General features: G+C 43.3%; 11 pseudogenes; all 11 read left to right on the forward strand.

The window, feature by feature from the left end:
• The first annotated feature begins 1,479 nt into the window (after positions 1 to 1,479).
• Positions 1,480 to 1,743, forward strand: LOC130315465 (U2 spliceosomal RNA; annotated as a pseudogene).
• Positions 1,744 to 3,218: 1,475 nt separating this feature from the next.
• On the forward strand, positions 3,219 to 3,482 carry LOC130315468 (U2 spliceosomal RNA; annotated as a pseudogene).
• Positions 3,483 to 4,946: 1,464 nt separating this feature from the next.
• Positions 4,947 to 5,210, forward strand: LOC130315429 (U2 spliceosomal RNA; annotated as a pseudogene).
• A 1,476-nt stretch (positions 5,211 to 6,686) lies between these two features.
• LOC130315431 (U2 spliceosomal RNA) lies at positions 6,687 to 6,950 on the forward strand (annotated as a pseudogene).
• Positions 6,951 to 8,428: 1,478 nt separating this feature from the next.
• On the forward strand, positions 8,429 to 8,692 carry LOC130315432 (U2 spliceosomal RNA; annotated as a pseudogene).
• Positions 8,693 to 10,173: 1,481 nt separating this feature from the next.
• Positions 10,174 to 10,437, forward strand: LOC130315433 (U2 spliceosomal RNA; annotated as a pseudogene).
• Positions 10,438 to 11,909: 1,472 nt separating this feature from the next.
• On the forward strand, positions 11,910 to 12,173 carry LOC130315434 (U2 spliceosomal RNA; annotated as a pseudogene).
• Positions 12,174 to 13,651: 1,478 nt separating this feature from the next.
• On the forward strand, positions 13,652 to 13,915 carry LOC130315435 (U2 spliceosomal RNA; annotated as a pseudogene).
• A 1,478-nt stretch (positions 13,916 to 15,393) lies between these two features.
• LOC130315436 (U2 spliceosomal RNA) lies at positions 15,394 to 15,657 on the forward strand (annotated as a pseudogene).
• A 1,478-nt stretch (positions 15,658 to 17,135) lies between these two features.
• Positions 17,136 to 17,399, forward strand: LOC130315437 (U2 spliceosomal RNA; annotated as a pseudogene).
• Positions 17,400 to 18,872: 1,473 nt separating this feature from the next.
• On the forward strand, positions 18,873 to 19,137 carry LOC130315462 (U2 spliceosomal RNA; annotated as a pseudogene).
• Positions 19,138 to 19,949: the final 812 nt, after the last annotated feature.

A 19,949-nucleotide genomic window follows, 5' to 3' on the forward strand; every position in this document is an offset into this window, starting at 1 on the left:
CATTCCAGTGTTAAACAAGAAAGATTCTCATTTAATCCTCCGTGGGTGAGAATTTGAGTTTGAGAATTGGAGACCAAAATGATGAGTTGCACTGACTGGTTTATGAACGTCTATTCATTTAGCGTTTTAATGACCATGTTTGCACACTGATTGGTGTAAAAAAATAAAATAAAACTAAATAATAATAATCTAGCACACCTGTGCAGGTTTGACATGACATGACAGGTAGCTGTCTTGTGGGTGGTGCTGAATCCTGTTAAATGACGTGAGGGTCTCATGCCTATACACAAGGGTGTGTCATTGCTGTTGCTTGACCATGCATTGGTATCTGTGGTCAGTGAATGATAAAAACAAAATTTACCATCCATTGATGGATGGGAAATCCGCCATGAGGCATTTGTTTTTAGAAACTGCTGCTCACAACCAATGTTGCAATGGAGTGTCTCCATCTGCTGGTGGTATTGGAAAGGCATTAGTGCTATGACAGGGTCTGAAGAAGAAGAAGAAGAAGAAGAAGAAGAAGAGCGGAAAAAAATATATATAAAAAGAAAAAGAGAGAGAGAGAGAGAGAGACTGACTTAGTGAGCGAGTGAGTGAGAGAGTGAGAGTGAGTGAGAGTGAATGAGTGAGTGAGTGATTGAGTGAGTGAGTGAGTGAGTGAGAACAAATGAGTTAAAGCAAGTGAGTGAGAGAGATCGAATGAATGAAAGTCTGAATGACAGAAAGAAAAAAGGATGAAGAAAGAAGCATGAAGAAAAAAAAATGTATATGGAGTTGCTGACATGAGTGCAATCTACAAAGCCGTTGAGGCTGATCCTCATGGGAGGATTATTGCACCAGGACCCTTAGCACTTTTAAAATGCCATTCAATGCCACGGGCTAGATGTAAACTGCAGATGACCATGTTGTGGTAGTTACCATGGATACCCAAGTGATGTGTGAGCTAACACATAGGCCCAACAGATTCCAAGAAGGCCAGAATCACCAGCGGCACCACCATCGATTGTCAGGTCACCCGGATTCAGCAAATACCAGAGTCCAAAATGATGCAGGTTTATACTGTTAATTTTCAGTTTATCGTTACAGTTGGTGTTATTCCATGTCGGAAGGGACGCAGCTACAGCCAGTGGGGTAACTAGAGACAGGCAGGCAGCTATGTGCAACAAAGGTAGGCGTGTTGTTTTCATATGCAGATCTGAAATATTGTCTTATATGCAAGAGGAGGAGTGATGGGGGTTCAGGCAAAAGCCAGGCTATGGATTGCATTGCTAAATGCTCCATCAGAGTGCAATGGTCGCCTGTCCTTTTTTTAAGTGATGATGTGGGTTTAGCCTGTGCTGTATGTATGTATGGGTGGCTGACTGCCACCCACCCAGAGAGTGTATGGGAGGCTGGTTGGCTGCCAGCCTTCCTTCCATTCCTATGAGTAATGTGAGTGCTCATGAAGGGGACATGGTTGGGTCCACCCCTTTCCCGGTTATCCCCTCTAGGCCTTTTGGCTTAGATCAAGTGTAAAAAAAGAAAGGATCTTGCGACAGATCGCATCCTGAGGCACGTTTTTTTTTGTGTGAATACTTGCACTTGGGTGACTTGTGAGCACATACTGATACATACGTTCCCTATCTGGGGACCATAAATTAAATGGATTTTTGAGAAAGGGAGCTGATTTGGAAGCTTGCTTCTGTCGCCCTATGCATTGACCCGATGTGGCAGTATATTCGGGTAGTGAACAGTGCACCACCCCATTCCAGTGTTAAACAAGAAAGATTCTCATTTAATCCTCCGTGGGTGAGAATTTGAGTTTGAGAATTGGAGACCAAAATGATGAGTTGCACTGACTGGTTTATGAACGTCTATTCATTTAGCGTTTTAATGACCATGTTTGCACACTGATTGGTGTAAAAAAATAAAATAAAACTAAATAATAATAATCTAGCACACCTGTGCAGGTTTGACATGACATGACAGGTAGCTGTCTTGTGGGTGGTGCTGAATCCTGTTAAATGACGTGAGGGTCTCATGCCTATACACAAGGGTGTGTCATTGCTGTTGCTTGACCATGCATTGGTATCTGTGGTCAGTGAATGATAAAAACAAAATTTACCATCCATTGATGGATGGGAAATCCGCCATGAGGCATTTGTTTTTAGAAACTGCTGCTCACAACCAATGTTGCAATGGAGTGTCTCCATCTGCTGGTGGTATTGGAAAGGCATTAGTGCTATGACAGGGTCTGAAGAAGAAGAAGAAGAAGAAGAAGAAGACGGAAAAAAATATATATAAAAAGAAAAAGAGAGAGAGAGAGAGAGAGACTGACTTAGTGAGCGAGTGAGTGAGAGAGTGAGAGTGAGTGAGAGTGAATGAGTGAGTGAGTGATTGAGTGAGTGAGTGAGTGAGTGAGAACAAATGAGTTAAAGCAAGTGAGTGAGAGAGATCGAATGAATGAAAGTCTGAATGACAGAAAGAAAAAAGGATGAAGAAAGAAGCATGAAGAAAAAAAAATGTATATGGAGTTGCTGACATGAGTGCAATCTACAAAGCCGTTGAGGCTGATCCTCATGGGAGGATTATTGCACCAGGACCCTTAGCACTTTTAAAATGCCATTCAATGCCACGGGCTAGATGTAAACTGCAGATGACCATGTTGTGGTAGTTACCATGGATACCCAAGTGATGTGTGAGCTAACACATAGGCCCAACAGATTCCAAGAAGGCCAGAATCACCAGCGGCACCACCATCGATTGTCAGGTCACCCGGATTCAGCAAATACCAGAGTCCAAAATGATGCAGGTTTATACTGTTAATTTTCAGTTTATCGTTACAGTTGGTGTTATTCCATGTCGGAAGGGACGCAGCTACAGCCAGTGGGGTAACTAGAGACAGGCAGGCAGCTATGTGCAACAAAGGTAGGCGTGTTGTTTTCATATGCAGATCTGAAATATTGTCTTATATGCAAGAGGAGGAGTGATGGGGGTTCAGGCAAAAGCCAGGCTATGGATTGCATTGCTAAATGCTCCATCAGAGTGCAATGGTCGCCTGTCCTTTTTTTAAGTGATGATGTGGGTTTAGCCTGTGCTGTATGTATGTATGGGTGGCTGACTGCCACCCACCCAGAGAGTGTATGGGAGGCTGGTTGGCTGCCAGCCTTCCTTCCATTCCTATGAGTAATGTGAGTGCTCATGAAGGGGACATGGTTGGGTCCACCCCTTTCCCGGTTATCCCCTCTAGGCCTTTTGGCTTAGATCAAGTGTAAAAAAAGAAAGGATCTTGCGACAGATCGCATCCTGAGGCACGTTTTTTTTTGTGTGAATACTTGCACTTGGGTGACTTGTGAGCACATACTGATACATACGTTCCCTATCTGGGGACCATAAATTAAATGGATTTTTGAGAAAGGGAGCTGATTTGGAAGCTTGCTTCTGTCGCCCTATGCATTGACCCGATGTGGCAGTATATTCGGGTAGTGAACAGTGCACCACCCCATTCCAGTGTTAAACAAGAAAGATTCTCATTTAATCCTCCGTGGGTGAGAATTTGAGTTTGAGAATTGGAGACCAAAATGATGAGTTGCACTGACTGGTTTATGAACGTCTATTCATTTAGCGTTTTAATGACCATGTTTGCACACTGATTGGTGTAAAAAAATAAAATAAAACTAAATAATAATAATCTAGCACACCTGTGCAGGTTTGACATGACATGACAGGTAGCTGTCTTGTGGGTGGTGCTGAATCCTGTTAAATGACGTGAGGGTCTCATGCCTATACACAAGGGTGTGTCATTGCTGTTGCTTGACCATGCATTGGTATCTGTGGTCAGTGAATGATAAAAACAAAATTTACCATCCATTGATGGATGGGAAATCCGCCATGAGGCATTTGTTTTTAGAAACTGCTGCTCACAACCAATGTTGCAATGGAGTGTCTCCATCTGCTGGTGGTATTGGAAAGGCATTAGTGCTATGACAGGGTCTGAAGAAGAAGAAGAAGAAGAAGAAGACGGAAAAAAATATATATAAAAAGAAAAAGAGAGAGAGAGAGAGAGAGACTGACTTAGTGAGCGAGTGAGTGAGAGAGTGAGAGTGAGTGAGAGTGAATGAGTGATTGAGTGAGTGAGTGAGTGAGTGAGAACAAATGAGTTAAAGCAAGTGAGTGAGAGAGATCGAATGAATGAAAGTCTGAATGACAGAAAGAAAAAAGGATGAAGAAAGAAGCATGAAGAAAAAAAAATGTATATGGAGTTGCTGACATGAGTGCAATCTACAAAGCCGTTGAGGCTGATCCTCATGGGAGGATTATTGCACCAGGACCCTTAGCACTTTTAAAATGCCATTCAATGCCACGGGCTAGATGTAAACTGCAGATGACCATGTTGTGGTAGTTACCATGGATACCCAAGTGATGTGTGAGCTAACACATAGGCCCAACAGATTCCAAGAAGGCCAGAATCACCAGCGGCACCACCATCGATTGTCAGGTCACCCGGATTCAGCAAATACCAGAGTCCAAAATGATGCAGGTTTATACTGTTAATTTTCAGTTTATCGTTACAGTTGGTGTTATTCCATGTCGGAAGGGACGCAGCTACAGCCAGTGGGGTAACTAGAGACAGGCAGGCAGCTATGTGCAACAAAGGTAGGCGTGTTGTTTTCATATGCAGATCTGAAATATTGTCTTATATGCAAGAGGAGGAGTGATGGGGGTTCAGGCAAAAGCCAGGCTATGGATTGCATTGCTAAATGCTCCATCAGAGTGCAATGGTCGCCTGTCCTTTTTTTAAGTGATGATGTGGGTTTAGCCTGTGCTGTATGTATGTATGGGTGGCTGACTGCCACCCACCCAGAGAGTGTATGGGAGGCTGGTTGGCTGCCAGCCTTCCTTCCATTCCTATGAGTAATGTGAGTGCTCATGAAGGGGACATGGTTGGGTCCACCCCTTTCCCGGTTATCCCCTCTAGGCCTTTTGGCTTAGATCAAGTGTAAAAAAAGAAAGGATCTTGCGACAGATCGCATCCTGAGGCACGTTTTTTTTTGTGTGAATACTTGCACTTGGGTGACTTGTGAGCACATACTGATACATACGTTCCCTATCTGGGGACCATAAATTAAATGGATTTTTGAGAAAGGGAGCTGATTTGGAAGCTTGCTTCTGTCGCCCTATGCATTGACCCGATGTGGCAGTATATTCGGGTAGTGAACAGTGCACCACCCCATTCCAGTGTTAAACAAGAAAGATTCTCATTTAATCCTCCGTGGGTGAGAATTTGAGTTTGAGAATTGGAGACCAAAATGATGAGTTGCACTGACTGGTTTATGAACGTCTATTCATTTAGCGTTTTAATGACCATGTTTGCACACTGATTGGTGTAAAAAAATAAAATAAAACTAAATAATAATAATCTAGCACACCTGTGCAGGTTTGACATGACATGACAGGTAGCTGTCTTGTGGGTGGTGCTGAATCCTGTTAAATGACGTGAGGGTCTCATGCCTATACACAAGGGTGTGTCATTGCTGTTGCTTGACCATGCATTGGTATCTGTGGTCAGTGAATGATAAAAACAAAATTTACCATCCATTGATGGATGGGAAATCCGCCATGAGGCATTTGTTTTTAGAAACTGCTGCTCACAACCAATGTTGCAATGGAGTGTCTCCATCTGCTGGTGGTATTGGAAAGGCATTAGTGCTATGACAGGGTCTGAAGAAGAAGAAGAAGAAGAAGAAGAAGAACGGAAAAAAATATATATAAAAAGAAAAAGAGAGAGAGAGAGAGAGAGACTGACTTAGTGAGCGAGTGAGTGAGAGAGTGAGAGTGAGTGAGAGTGAATGAGTGAGTGAGTGATTGAGTGAGTGAGTGAGTGAGTGAGAACAAATGAGTTAAAGCAAGTGAGTGAGAGAGATCGAATGAATGAAAGTCTGAATGACAGAAAGAAAAAAGGATGAAGAAAGAAGCATGAAGAAAAAAAAATGTATATGGAGTTGCTGACATGAGTGCAATCTACAAAGCCGTTGAGGCTGATCCTCATGGGAGGATTATTGCACCAGGACCCTTAGCACTTTTAAAATGCCATTCAATGCCACGGGCTAGATGTAAACTGCAGATGACCATGTTGTGGTAGTTACCATGGATACCCAAGTGATGTGTGAGCTAACACATAGGCCCAACAGATTCCAAGAAGGCCAGAATCACCAGCGGCACCACCATCGATTGTCAGGTCACCCGGATTCAGCAAATACCAGAGTCCAAAATGATGCAGGTTTATACTGTTAATTTTCAGTTTATCGTTACAGTTGGTGTTATTCCATGTCGGAAGGGACGCAGCTACAGCCAGTGGGGTAACTAGAGACAGGCAGGCAGCTATGTGCAACAAAGGTAGGCGTGTTGTTTTCATATGCAGATCTGAAATATTGTCTTATATGCAAGAGGAGGAGTGATGGGGGTTCAGGCAAAAGCCAGGCTATGGATTGCATTGCTAAATGCTCCATCAGAGTGCAATGGTCGCCTGTCCTTTTTTTAAGTGATGATGTGGGTTTAGCCTGTGCTGTATGTATGTATGGGTGGCTGACTGCCACCCACCCAGAGAGTGTATGGGAGGCTGGTTGGCTGCCAGCCTTCCTTCCATTCCTATGAGTAATGTGAGTGCTCATGAAGGGGACATGGTTGGGTCCACCCCTTTCCCGGTTATCCCCTCTAGGCCTTTTGGCTTAGATCAAGTGTAAAAAAAGAAAGGATCTTGCGACAGATCGCATCCTGAGGCACGTTTTTTTTTGTGTGAATACTTGCACTTGGGTGACTTGTGAGCACATACTGATACATACGTTCCCTATCTGGGGACCATAAATTAAATGGATTTTTGAGAAAGGGAGCTGATTTGGAAGCTTGCTTCTGTCGCCCTATGCATTGACCCGATGTGGCAGTATATTCGGGTAGTGAACAGTGCACCACCCCATTCCAGTGTTAAACAAGAAAGATTCTCATTTAATCCTCCGTGGGTGAGAATTTGAGTTTGAGAATTGGAGACCAAAATGATGAGTTGCACTGACTGGTTTATGAACGTCTATTCATTTAGCGTTTTAATGACCATGTTTGCACACTGATTGGTGTAAAAAAATAAAATAAAACTAAATAATAATAATCTAGCACACCTGTGCAGGTTTGACATGACATGACAGGTAGCTGTCTTGTGGGTGGTGCTGAATCCTGTTAAATGACGTGAGGGTCTCATGCCTATACACAAGGGTGTGTCATTGCTGTTGCTTGACCATGCATTGGTATCTGTGGTCAGTGAATGATAAAAACAAAATTTACCATCCATTGATGGATGGGAAATCCGCCATGAGGCATTTGTTTTTAGAAACTGCTGCTCACAACCAATGTTGCAATGGAGTGTCTCCATCTGCTGGTGGTATTGGAAAGGCATTAGTGCTATGACAGGGTCTGAAGAAGAAGAAGAAGAAGAAGAAGAAGAAGACGGAAAAAAATATATATAAAAAGAAAAAGAGAGAGAGAGAGAGAGAGACTGACTTAGTGAGCGAGTGAGTGAGAGAGTGAGAGTGAGTGAGAGTGAATGAGTGAGTGAGTGATTGAGTGAGTGAGTGAGTGAGTGAGAACAAATGAGTTAAAGCAAGTGAGTGAGAGAGATCGAATGAATGAAAGTCTGAATGACAGAAAGAAAAAAGGATGAAGAAAGAAGCATGAAGAAAAAAAAATGTATATGGAGTTGCTGACATGAGTGCAATCTACAAAGCCGTTGAGGCTGATCCTCATGGGAGGATTATTGCACCAGGACCCTTAGCACTTTTAAAATGCCATTCAATGCCACGGGCTAGATGTAAACTGCAGATGACCATGTTGTGGTAGTTACCATGGATACCCAAGTGATGTGTGAGCTAACACATAGGCCCAACAGATTCCAAGAAGGCCAGAATCACCAGCGGCACCACCATCGATTGTCAGGTCACCCGGATTCAGCAAATACCAGAGTCCAAAATGATGCAGGTTTATACTGTTAATTTTCAGTTTATCGTTACAGTTGGTGTTATTCCATGTCGGAAGGGACGCAGCTACAGCCAGTGGGGTAACTAGAGACAGGCAGGCAGCTATGTGCAACAAAGGTAGGCGTGTTGTTTTCATATGCAGATCTGAAATATTGTCTTATATGCAAGAGGAGGAGTGATGGGGGTTCAGGCAAAAGCCAGGCTATGGATTGCATTGCTAAATGCTCCATCAGAGTGCAATGGTCGCCTGTCCTTTTTTTAAGTGATGATGTGGGTTTAGCCTGTGCTGTATGTATGTATGGGTGGCTGACTGCCACCCACCCAGAGAGTGTATGGGAGGCTGGTTGGCTGCCAGCCTTCCTTCCATTCCTATGAGTAATGTGAGTGCTCATGAAGGGGACATGGTTGGGTCCACCCCTTTCCCGGTTATCCCCTCTAGGCCTTTTGGCTTAGATCAAGTGTAAAAAAAGAAAGGATCTTGCGACAGATCGCATCCTGAGGCACGTTTTTTTTTGTGTGAATACTTGCACTTGGGTGACTTGTGAGCACATACTGATACATACGTTCCCTATCTGGGGACCATAAATTAAATGGATTTTTGAGAAAGGGAGCTGATTTGGAAGCTTGCTTCTGTCGCCCTATGCATTGACCCGATGTGGCAGTATATTCGGGTAGTGAACAGTGCACCACCCCATTCCAGTGTTAAACAAGAAAGATTCTCATTTAATCCTCCGTGGGTGAGAATTTGAGTTTGAGAATTGGAGACCAAAATGATGAGTTGCACTGACTGGTTTATGAACGTCTATTCATTTAGCGTTTTAATGACCATGTTTGCACACTGATTGGTGTAAAAAAATAAAATAAAACTAAATAATAATAATCTAGCACACCTGTGCAGGTTTGACATGACATGACAGGTAGCTGTCTTGTGGGTGGTGCTGAATCCTGTTAAATGACGTGAGGGTCTCATGCCTATACACAAGGGTGTGTCATTGCTGTTGCTTGACCATGCATTGGTATCTGTGGTCAGTGAATGATAAAAACAAAATTTACCATCCATTGATGGATGGGAAATCCGCCATGAGGCATTTGTTTTTAGAAACTGCTGCTCACAACCAATGTTGCAATGGAGTGTCTCCATCTGCTGGTGGTATTGGAAAGGCATTAGTGCTATGACAGGGTCTGAAGAAGAAGAAGAAGAAGAAGAAGACGGAAAAAAATATATATAAAAAGAAAAAGAGAGAGAGAGAGAGAGAGACTGACTTAGTGAGCGAGTGAGTGAGAGAGTGAGAGTGAGTGAGAGTGAATGAGTGAGTGAGTGATTGAGTGAGTGAGTGAGTGAGTGAGAACAAATGAGTTAAAGCAAGTGAGTGAGAGAGATCGAATGAATGAAAGTCTGAATGACAGAAAGAAAAAAGGATGAAGAAAGAAGCATGAAGAAAAAAAAATGTATATGGAGTTGCTGACATGAGTGCAATCTACAAAGCCGTTGAGGCTGATCCTCATGGGAGGATTATTGCACCAGGACCCTTAGCACTTTTAAAATGCCATTCAATGCCACGGGCTAGATGTAAACTGCAGATGACCATGTTGTGGTAGTTACCATGGATACCCAAGTGATGTGTGAGCTAACACATAGGCCCAACAGATTCCAAGAAGGCCAGAATCACCAGCGGCACCACCATCGATTGTCAGGTCACCCGGATTCAGCAAATACCAGAGTCCAAAATGATGCAGGTTTATACTGTTAATTTTCAGTTTATCGTTACAGTTGGTGTTATTCCATGTCGGAAGGGACGCAGCTACAGCCAGTGGGGTAACTAGAGACAGGCAGGCAGCTATGTGCAACAAAGGTAGGCGTGTTGTTTTCATATGCAGATCTGAAATATTGTCTTATATGCAAGAGGAGGAGTGATGGGGGTTCAGGCAAAAGCCAGGCTATGGATTGCATTGCTAAATGCTCCATCAGAGTGCAATGGTCGCCTGTCCTTTTTTTAAGTGATGATGTGGGTTTAGCCTGTGCTGTATGTATGTATGGGTGGCTGACTGCCACCCACCCAGAGAGTGTATGGGAGGCTGGTTGGCTGCCAGCCTTCCTTCCATTCCTATGAGTAATGTGAGTGCTCATGAAGGGGACATGGTTGGGTCCACCCCTTTCACCCCTTTCCCGGTTATCCCCTCTAGGCCTTTTGGCTTAGATCAAGTGTAAAAAAAGAAAGGATCTTGCGACAGATCGCATCCTGAGGCACGTTTTTTTTTGTGTGAATACTTGCACTTGGGTGACTTGTGAGCACATACTGATACATACGTTCCCTATCTGGGGACCATAAATTAAATGGATTTTTGAGAAAGGGAGCTGATTTGGAAGCTTGCTTCTGTCGCCCTATGCATTGACCCGATGTGGCAGTATATTCGGGTAGTGAACAGTGCACCACCCCATTCCAGTGTTAAACAAGAAAGATTCTCATTTAATCCTCCGTGGGTGAGAATTTGAGTTTGAGAATTGGAGACCAAAATGATGAGTTGCACTGACTGGTTTATGAACGTCTATTCATTTAGCGTTTTAATGACCATGTTTGCACACTGATTGGTGTAAAAAAATAAAATAAAACTAAATAATAATAATCTAGCACACCTGTGCAGGTTTGACATGACATGACAGGTAGCTGTCTTGTGGGTGGTGCTGAATCCTGTTAAATGACGTGAGGGTCTCATGCCTATACACAAGGGTGTGTCATTGCTGTTGCTTGACCATGCATTGGTATCTGTGGTCAGTGAATGATAAAAACAAAATTTACCATCCATTGATGGATGGGAAATCCGCCATGATGCATTTGTTTTTAGAAACTGCTGCTCACAACCAATGTTGCAATGGAGTGTCTCCATCTGCTGGTGGTATTGGAAAGGCATTAGTGCTATGACAGGGTCTGAAGAAGAAGAAGAAGAAGAAGAAGACGGAAAAAAATATATATAAAAAGAAAAAGAGAGAGAGAGAGAGAGAGACTGACTTAGTGAGCGAGTGAGTGAGAGAGTGAGAGTGAGTGAGAGTGAATGAGTGAGTGAGTGATTGAGTGAGTGAGTGAGTGAGTGAGAACAAATGAGTTAAAGCAAGTGAGTGAGAGAGATCGAATGAATGAAAGTCTGAATGACAGAAAGAAAAAAGGATGAAGAAAGAAGCATGAAGAAAAAAAAATGTATATGGAGTTGCTGACATGAGTGCAATCTACAAAGCCGTTGAGGCTGATCCTCATGGGAGGATTATTGCACCAGGACCCTTAGCACTTTTAAAATGCCATTCAATGCCACGGGCTAGATGTAAACTGCAGATGACCATGTTGTGGTAGTTACCATGGATACCCAAGTGATGTGTGAGCTAACACATAGGCCCAACAGATTCCAAGAAGGCCAGAATCACCAGCGGCACCACCATCGATTGTCAGGTCACCCGGATTCAGCAAATACCAGAGTCCAAAATGATGCAGGTTTATACTGTTAATTTTCAGTTTATCGTTACAGTTGGTGTTATTCCATGTCGGAAGGGACGCAGCTACAGCCAGTGGGGTAACTAGAGACAGGCAGGCAGCTATGTGCAACAAAGGTAGGCGTGTTGTTTTCATATGCAGATCTGAAATATTGTCTTATATGCAAGAGGAGGAGTGATGGGGGTTCAGGCAAAAGCCAGGCTATGGATTGCATTGCTAAATGCTCCATCAGAGTGCAATGGTCGCCTGTCCTTTTTTTAAGTGATGATGTGGGTTTAGCCTGTGCTGTATGTATGTATGGGTGGCTGACTGCCACCCACCCAGAGAGTGTATGGGAGGCTGGTTGGCTGCCAGCCTTCCTTCCATTCCTATGAGTAATGTGAGTGCTCATGAAGGGGACATGGTTGGGTCCACCCCTTTCCCGGTTATCCCCTCTAGGCCTTTTGGCTTAGATCAAGTGTAAAAAAAGAAAGGATCTTGCGACAGATCGCATCCTGAGGCACGTTTTTTTTTGTGTGAATACTTGCACTTGGGTGACTTGTGAGCACATACTGATACATACGTTCCCTATCTGGGGACCATAAATTAAATGGATTTTTGAGAAAGGGAGCTGATTTGGAAGCTTGCTTCTGTCGCCCTATGCATTGACCCGATGTGGCAGTATATTCGGGTAGTGAACAGTGCACCACCCCATTCCAGTGTTAAACAAGAAAGATTCTCATTTAATCCTCCGTGGGTGAGAATTTGAGTTTGAGAATTGGAGACCAAAATGATGAGTTGCACTGACTGGTTTATGAACGTCTATTCATTTAGCGTTTTAATGACCATGTTTGCACACTGATTGGTGTAAAAAAATAAAATAAAACTAAATAATAATAATCTAGCACACCTGTGCAGGTTTGACATGACATGACAGGTAGCTGTCTTGTGGGTGGTGCTGAATCCTGTTAAATGACGTGAGGGTCTCATGCCTATACACAAGGGTGTGTCATTGCTGTTGCTTGACCATGCATTGGTATCTGTGGTCAGTGAATGATAAAAACAAAATTTACCATCCATTGATGGATGGGAAATCCGCCATGAGGCATTTGTTTTTAGAAACTGCTGCTCACAACCAATGTTGCAATGGAGTGTCTCCATCTGCTGGTGGTATTGGAAAGGCATTAGTGCTATGACAGGGTCTGAAGAAGAAGAAGAAGAAGAAGAAGAAGAAGACGGAAAAAAATATATATAAAAAGAAAAAGAGAGAGAGAGAGAGAGAGACTGACTTAGTGAGCGAGTGAGTGAGAGAGTGAGAGTGAGTGAGAGTGAATGAGTGAGTGAGTGATTGAGTGAGTGAGTGAGTGAGTGAGAACAAATGAGTTAAAGCAAGTGAGTGAGAGAGATCGAATGAATGAAAGTCTGAATGACAGAAAGAAAAAAGGATGAAGAAAGAAGCATGAAGAAAAAAAAATGTATATGGAGTTGCTGACATGAGTGCAATCTACAAAGCCGTTGAGGCTGATCCTCATGGGAGGATTATTGCACCAGGACCCTTAGCACTTTTAAAATGCCATTCAATGCCACGGGCTAGATGTAAACTGCAGATGACCATGTTGTGGTAGTTACCATGGATACCCAAGTGATGTGTGAGCTAACACATAGGCCCAACAGATTCCAAGAAGGCCAGAATCACCAGCGGCACCACCATCGATTGTCAGGTCACCCGGATTCAGCAAATACCAGAGTCCAAAATGATGCAGGTTTATACTGTTAATTTTCAGTTTATCGTTACAGTTGGTGTTATTCCATGTCGGAAGGGACGCAGCTACAGCCAGTGGGGTAACTAGAGACAGGCAGGCAGCTATGTGCAACAAAGGTAGGCGTGTTGTTTTCATATGCAGATCTGAAATATTGTCTTATATGCAAGAGGAGGAGTGATGGGGGTTCAGGCAAAAGCCAGGCTATGGATTGCATTGCTAAATGCTCCATCAGAGTGCAATGGTCGCCTGTCCTTTTTTTAAGTGATGATGTGGGTTTAGCCTGTGCTGTATGTATGTATGGGTGGCTGACTGCCACCCACCCAGAGAGTGTATGGGAGGCTGGTTGGCTGCCAGCCTTCCTTCCATTCCTATGAGTAATGTGAGTGCTCATGAAGGGGACATGGTTGGGTCCACCCCTTTCCCGGTTATCCCCTCTAGGCCTTTTGGCTTAGATCAAGTGTAAAAAAAGAAAGGATCTTGCGACAGATCGCATCCTGAGGCACGTTTTTTTTTGTGTGAATACTTGCACTTGGGTGACTTGTGAGCACATACTGATACATACGTTCCCTATCTGGGGACCATAAATTAAATGGATTTTTGAGAAAGGGAGCTGATTTGGAAGCTTGCTTCTGTCGCCCTATGCATTGACCCGATGTGGCAGTATATTCGGGTAGTGAACAGTGCACCACCCCATTCCAGTGTTAAACAAGAAAGATTCTCATTTAATCCTCCGTGGGTGAGAATTTGAGTTTGAGAATTGGAGACCAAAATGATGAGTTGCACTGACTGGTTTATGAACGTCTATTCATTTAGCGTTTTAATGACCATGTTTGCACACTGATTGGTGTAAAAAAATAAAATAAAACTAAATAATAATAATCTAGCACACCTGTGCAGGTTTGACATGACATGACAGGTAGCTGTCTTGTGGGTGGTGCTGAATCCTGTTAAATGACGTGAGGGTCTCATGCCTATACACAAGGGTGTGTCATTGCTGTTGCTTGACCATGCATTGGTATCTGTGGTCAGTGAATGATAAAAACAAAATTTACCATCCATTGATGGATGGGAAATCCGCCATGAGGCATTTGTTTTTAGAAACTGCTGCTCACAACCAATGTTGCAATGGAGTGTCTCCATCTGCTGGTGGTATTGGAAAGGCATTAGTGCTATGACAGGGTCTGAAGAAGAAGAAGAAGAAGAAGAAGAAGAAGACGGAAAAAAATATATATAAAAAGAAAAAGAGAGAGAGAGAGAGAGAGACTGACTTAGTGAGCGAGTGAGTGAGAGAGTGAGAGTGAGTGAGAGTGAATGAGTGAGTGAGTGATTGAGTGAGTGAGTGAGTGAGTGAGAACAAATGAGTTAAAGCAAGTGAGTGAGAGAGATCGAATGAATGAAAGTCTGAATGACAGAAAGAAAAAAGGATGAAGAAAGAAGCATGAAGAAAAAAAAATGTATATGGAGTTGCTGACATGAGTGCAATCTACAAAGCCGTTGAGGCTGATCCTCATGGGAGGATTATTGCACCAGGACCCTTAGCACTTTTAAAATGCCATTCAATGCCACGGGCTAGATGTAAACTGCAGATGACCATGTTGTGGTAGTTACCATGGATACCCAAGTGATGTGTGAGCTAACACATAGGCCCAACAGATTCCAAGAAGGCCAGAATCACCAGCGGCACCACCATCGATTGTCAGGTCACCCGGATTCAGCAAATACCAGAGTCCAAAATGATGCAGGTTTATACTGTTAATTTTCAGTTTATCGTTACAGTTGGTGTTATTCCATGTCGGAAGGGACGCAGCTACAGCCAGTGGGGTAACTAGAGACAGGCAGGCAGCTATGTGCAACAAAGGTAGGCGTGTTGTTTTCATATGCAGATCTGAAATATTGTCTTATATGCAAGAGGAGGAGTGATGGGGGTTCAGGCAAAAGCCAGGCTATGGATTGCATTGCTAAATGCTCCATCAGAGTGCAATGGTCGCCTGTCCTTTTTTTAAGTGATGATGTGGGTTTAGCCTGTGCTGTATGTATGTATGGGTGGCTGACTGCCACCCACCCAGAGAGTGTATGGGAGGCTGGTTGGCTGCCAGCCTTCCTTCCATTCCTATGAGTAATGTGAGTGCTCATGAAGGGGACATGGTTGGGTCCACCCCTTTCCCGGTTATCCCCTCTAGGCCTTTTGGCTTAGATCAAGTGTAAAAAAAGAAAGGATCTTGCGACAGATCGCATCCTGAGGCACGTTTTTTTTTGTGTGAATACTTGCACTTGGGTGACTTGTGAGCACATACTGATACATACGTTCCCTATCTGGGGACCATAAATTAAATGGATTTTTGAGAAAGGGAGCTGATTTGGAAGCTTGCTTCTGTCGCCCTATGCATTGACCCGATGTGGCAGTATATTCGGGTAGTGAACAGTGCACCACCCCATTCCAGTGTTAAACAAGAAAGATTCTCATTTAATCCTCCGTGGGTGAGAATTTGAGTTTGAGAATTGGAGACCAAAATGATGAGTTGCACTGACTGGTTTATGAACGTCTATTCATTTAGCGTTTTAATGACCATGTTTGCACACTGATTGGTGTAAAAAAATAAAATAAAACTAAATAATAATAATCTAGCACACCTGTGCAGGTTTGACATGACATGACAGGTAGCTGTCTTGTGGGTGGTGCTGAATCCTGTTAAATGACGTGAGGGTCTCATGCCTATACACAAGGGTGTGTCATTGCTGTTGCTTGACCATGCATTGGTATCTGTGGTCAGTGAATGATAAAAACAAAATTTACCATCCATTGATGGATGGGAAATCCGCCATGAGGCATTTGTTTTTAGAAACTGCTGCTCACAACCAATGTTGCAATGGAGTGTCTCCATCTGCTGGTGGTATTGGAAAGGCATTAGTGCTATGACAGGGTCTGAAGAAGAAGAAGAAGAAGAAGAAGAAGAAGACGGAAAAAAATATATATAAAAAGAAAAAGAGAGAGAGAGAGAGAGAGACTGACTTAGTGAGCGAGTGAGTGAGAGAGTGAGAGTGAGTGAGAGTGAATGAGTGAGTGAGTGATTGAGTGAGTGAGTGAGTGAGTGAGAACAAATGAGTTAAAGCAAGTGAGTGAGAGAGATCGAATGAATGAAAGTCTGAATGACAGAAAGAAAAAAGGATGAAGAAAGAAGCATGAAGAAAAAAAAATGTATATGGAGTTGCTGACATGAGTGCAATCTACAAAGCCGTTGAGGCTGATCCTCATGGGAGGATTATTGCACCAGGACCCTTAGCACTTTTAAAATGCCATTCAATGCCACGGGCTAGATGTAAACTGCAGATGACCATGTTGTGGTAGTTACCATGGATACCCAAGTGATGTGTGAGCTAACACATAGGCCCAACAGATTCCAAGAAGGCCAGAATCACCAGCGGCACCACCATCGATTGTCAGGTCACCCGGATTCAGCAAATACCAGAGTCCAAAATGATGCAGGTTTATACTGTTAATTTTCAGTTTATCGTTACAGTTGGTGTTATTCCATGTCGGAAGGGACGCAGCTACAGCCAGTGGGGTAACTAGAGACAGGCAGGCAGCTATGTGCAACAAAGGTAGGCGTGTTGTTTTCATATGCAGATCTGAAATATTGTCTTATATGCAAGAGGAGGAGTGATGGGGGTTCAGGCAAAAGCCAGGCTATGGATTGCATTGCTAAATGCTCCATCAGAGTGCAATGGTCGCCTGTCCTTTTTTTAAGTGATGATGTGGGTTTAGCCTGTGCTGTATGTATGTATGGGTGGCTGACTGCCACCCACCCAGAGAGTGTATGGGAGGCTGGTTGGCTGCCAGCCTTCCTTCCATTCCTATGAGTAATGTGAGTGCTCATGAAGGGGACATGGTTGGGTCCACCCCTTTCCCGGTTATCCCCTCTAGGCCTTTTGGCTTAGATCAAGTGTAAAAAAAGAAAGGATCTTGCGACAGATCGCATCCTGAGGCACGTTTTTTTTTGTGTGAATACTTGCACTTGGGTGACTTGTGAGCACATACTGATACATACGTTCCCTATCTGGGGACCATAAATTAAATGGATTTTTGAGAAAGGGAGCTGATTTGGAAGCTTGCTTCTGTCGCCCTATGCATTGACCCGATGTGGCAGTATATTCGGGTAGTGAACAGTGCACCACCCCATTCCAGTGTTAAACAAGAAAGATTCTCATTTAATCCTCCGTGGGTGAGAATTTGAGTTTGAGAATTGGAGACCAAAATGATGAGTTGCACTGACTGGTTTATGAACGTCTATTCATTTAGCGTTTTAATGACCATGTTTGCACACTGATTGGTGTAAAAAAATAAAATAAAACTAAATAATAATAATCTAGCACACCTGTGCAGGTTTGACATGACATGACAGGTAGCTGTCTTGTGGGTGGTGCTGAATCCTGTTAAATGACGTGAGGGTCTCATGCCTATACACAAGGGTGTGTCATTGCTGTTGCTTGACCATGCATTGGTATCTGTGGTCAGTGAATGATAAAAACAAAATTTACCATCCATTGATGGATGGGAAATCCGCCATGAGGCATTTGTTTTTAGAAACTGCTGCTCACAACCAATGTTGCAATGGAGTGTCTCCATCTGCTGGTGGTATTGGAAAGGCATTAGTGCTATGACAGGGTCTGAAGAAGAAGAAGAAGAAGAAGAAGAAGACGGAAAAAAATATATATAAAAAGAAAAAGAGAGAGAGAGAGAGAGAGACTGACTTAGTGAGCGAGTGAGAGAGAGTGAGAGTGAGTGAGAGTGAATGAGTGAGTGAGTGATTGAGTGAGTGAGTGAGTGAGTGAGAACAAATGAGTTAAAGCAAGTGAGTGAGAGAGATCGAATGAATGAAAGTCTGAATGACAGAAAGAAAAAAGGATGAAGAAAGAAGCATGAAGAAAAAAAAATGTATATGGAGTTGCTGACATGAGTGCAATCTACAAAGCCGTTGAGGCTGATCCTCATGGGAGGATTATTGCACCAGGACCCTTAGCACTTTTAAAATGCCATTCAATGCCACGGGCTAGATGTAAACTGCAGATGACCATGTTGTGGTAGTTACCATGGATACCCAAGTGATGTGTGAGCTAACACATAGGCCCAACAGATTCCAAGAAGGCCAGAATCACCAGCGGCACCACCATCGATTGTCAGGTCACCCGGATTCAGCAAATACCAGAGTCCAAAATGATGCAGGTTTATACTGTTAATTTTCAGTTTATCGTTACAGTTGGTGTTATTCCATGTCGGAAGGGACGCAGCTACAGCCAGTGGGGTAACTAGAGACAGGCAGGCAGCTATGTGCAACAAAGGTAGGCGTGTTGTTTTCATATGCAGATCTGAAATATTGTCTTATATGCAAGAGGAGGAGTGATGGGGGTTCAGGCAAAAGCCAGGCTATGGATTGCATTGCTAAATGCTCCATCAGAGTGCAATGGTCGCCTGTCCTTTTTTTAAGTGATGATGTGGGTTTAGCCTGTGCTGTATGTATGTATGGGTGGCTGACTGCCACCCACCCAGAGAGTGTATGGGAGGCTGGTTGGCTGCCAGCCTTCCTTCCATTCCTATGAGTAATGTGAGTGCTCATGAAGGGGACATGGTTGGGTCCACCCCTTTCCCGGTTATCCCCTCTAGGCCTTTTGGCTTAGATCAAGTGTAAAAAAAGAAAGGATCTTGCGACAGATCGCATCCTGAGGCACGTTTTTTTTTTGTGTGAATACTTGCACTTGGGTGACTTGTGAGCACATACTGATACATACGTTCCCTATCTGGGGACCATAAATTAAATGGATTTTTGAGAAAGGGAGCTGATTTGGAAGCTTGCTTCTGTCGCCCTATGCATTGACCCGATGTGGCAGTATATTCGGGTAGTGAACAGTGCACCACCCCATTCCAGTGTTAAACAAGAAAGATTCTCATTTAATCCTCCGTGGGTGAGAATTTGAGTTTGAGAATTGGAGACCAAAATGATGAGTTGCACTGACTGGTTTATGAACGTCTATTCATTTAGCGTTTTAATGACCATGTTTGCACACTGATTGGTGTAAAAAAATAAAATAAAACTAAATAATAATAATCTAGCACACCTGTGCAGGTTTGACATGACATGACAGGTAGCTGTCTTGTGGGTGGTGCTGAATCCTGTTAAATGACGTGAGGGTCTCATGCCTATACACAAGGGTGTGTCATTGCTGTTGCTTGACCATGCATTGGTATCTGTGGTCAGTGAATGATAAAAACAAAATTTACCATCCATTGATGGATGGGAAATCCGCCATGAGGCATTTGTTTTTAGAAACTGCTGCTCACAACCAATGTTGCAATGGAGTGTCTCCATCTGCTGGTGGTATTGGAAAGGCATTAGTGCTATGACAGGGTCTGAAGAAGAAGAAGAAGAAGAAGAAGAAGAAGAAGACGGAAAAAAATATATATAAAAAGAAAAAGAGAGAGAGAGAGAGAGAGACTGACTTAGTGAGCGAGTGAGTGAGAGAGTGAGAGTGAGTGAGAGTGAATGAGTGAGTGAGTGATTGAGTGAGTGAGTGAGTGAGTGAGAACAAATGAGTTAAAGCAAGTGAGTGAGAGAGATCGAATGAATGAAAGTCTGAATGACAGAAAGAAAAAAGGATGAAGAAAGAAGCATGAAGAAAAAAAAATGTATATGGAGTTGCTGACATGAGTGCAATCTACAAAGCCGTTGAGG

This window comes from Hyla sarda, unplaced genomic scaffold, assembly GCF_029499605.1.
Source record: "Hyla sarda isolate aHylSar1 unplaced genomic scaffold, aHylSar1.hap1 scaffold_1878, whole genome shotgun sequence".
In the NCBI taxonomy this organism is placed as follows: Eukaryota; Metazoa; Chordata; class Amphibia; order Anura; family Hylidae; genus Hyla; species Hyla sarda.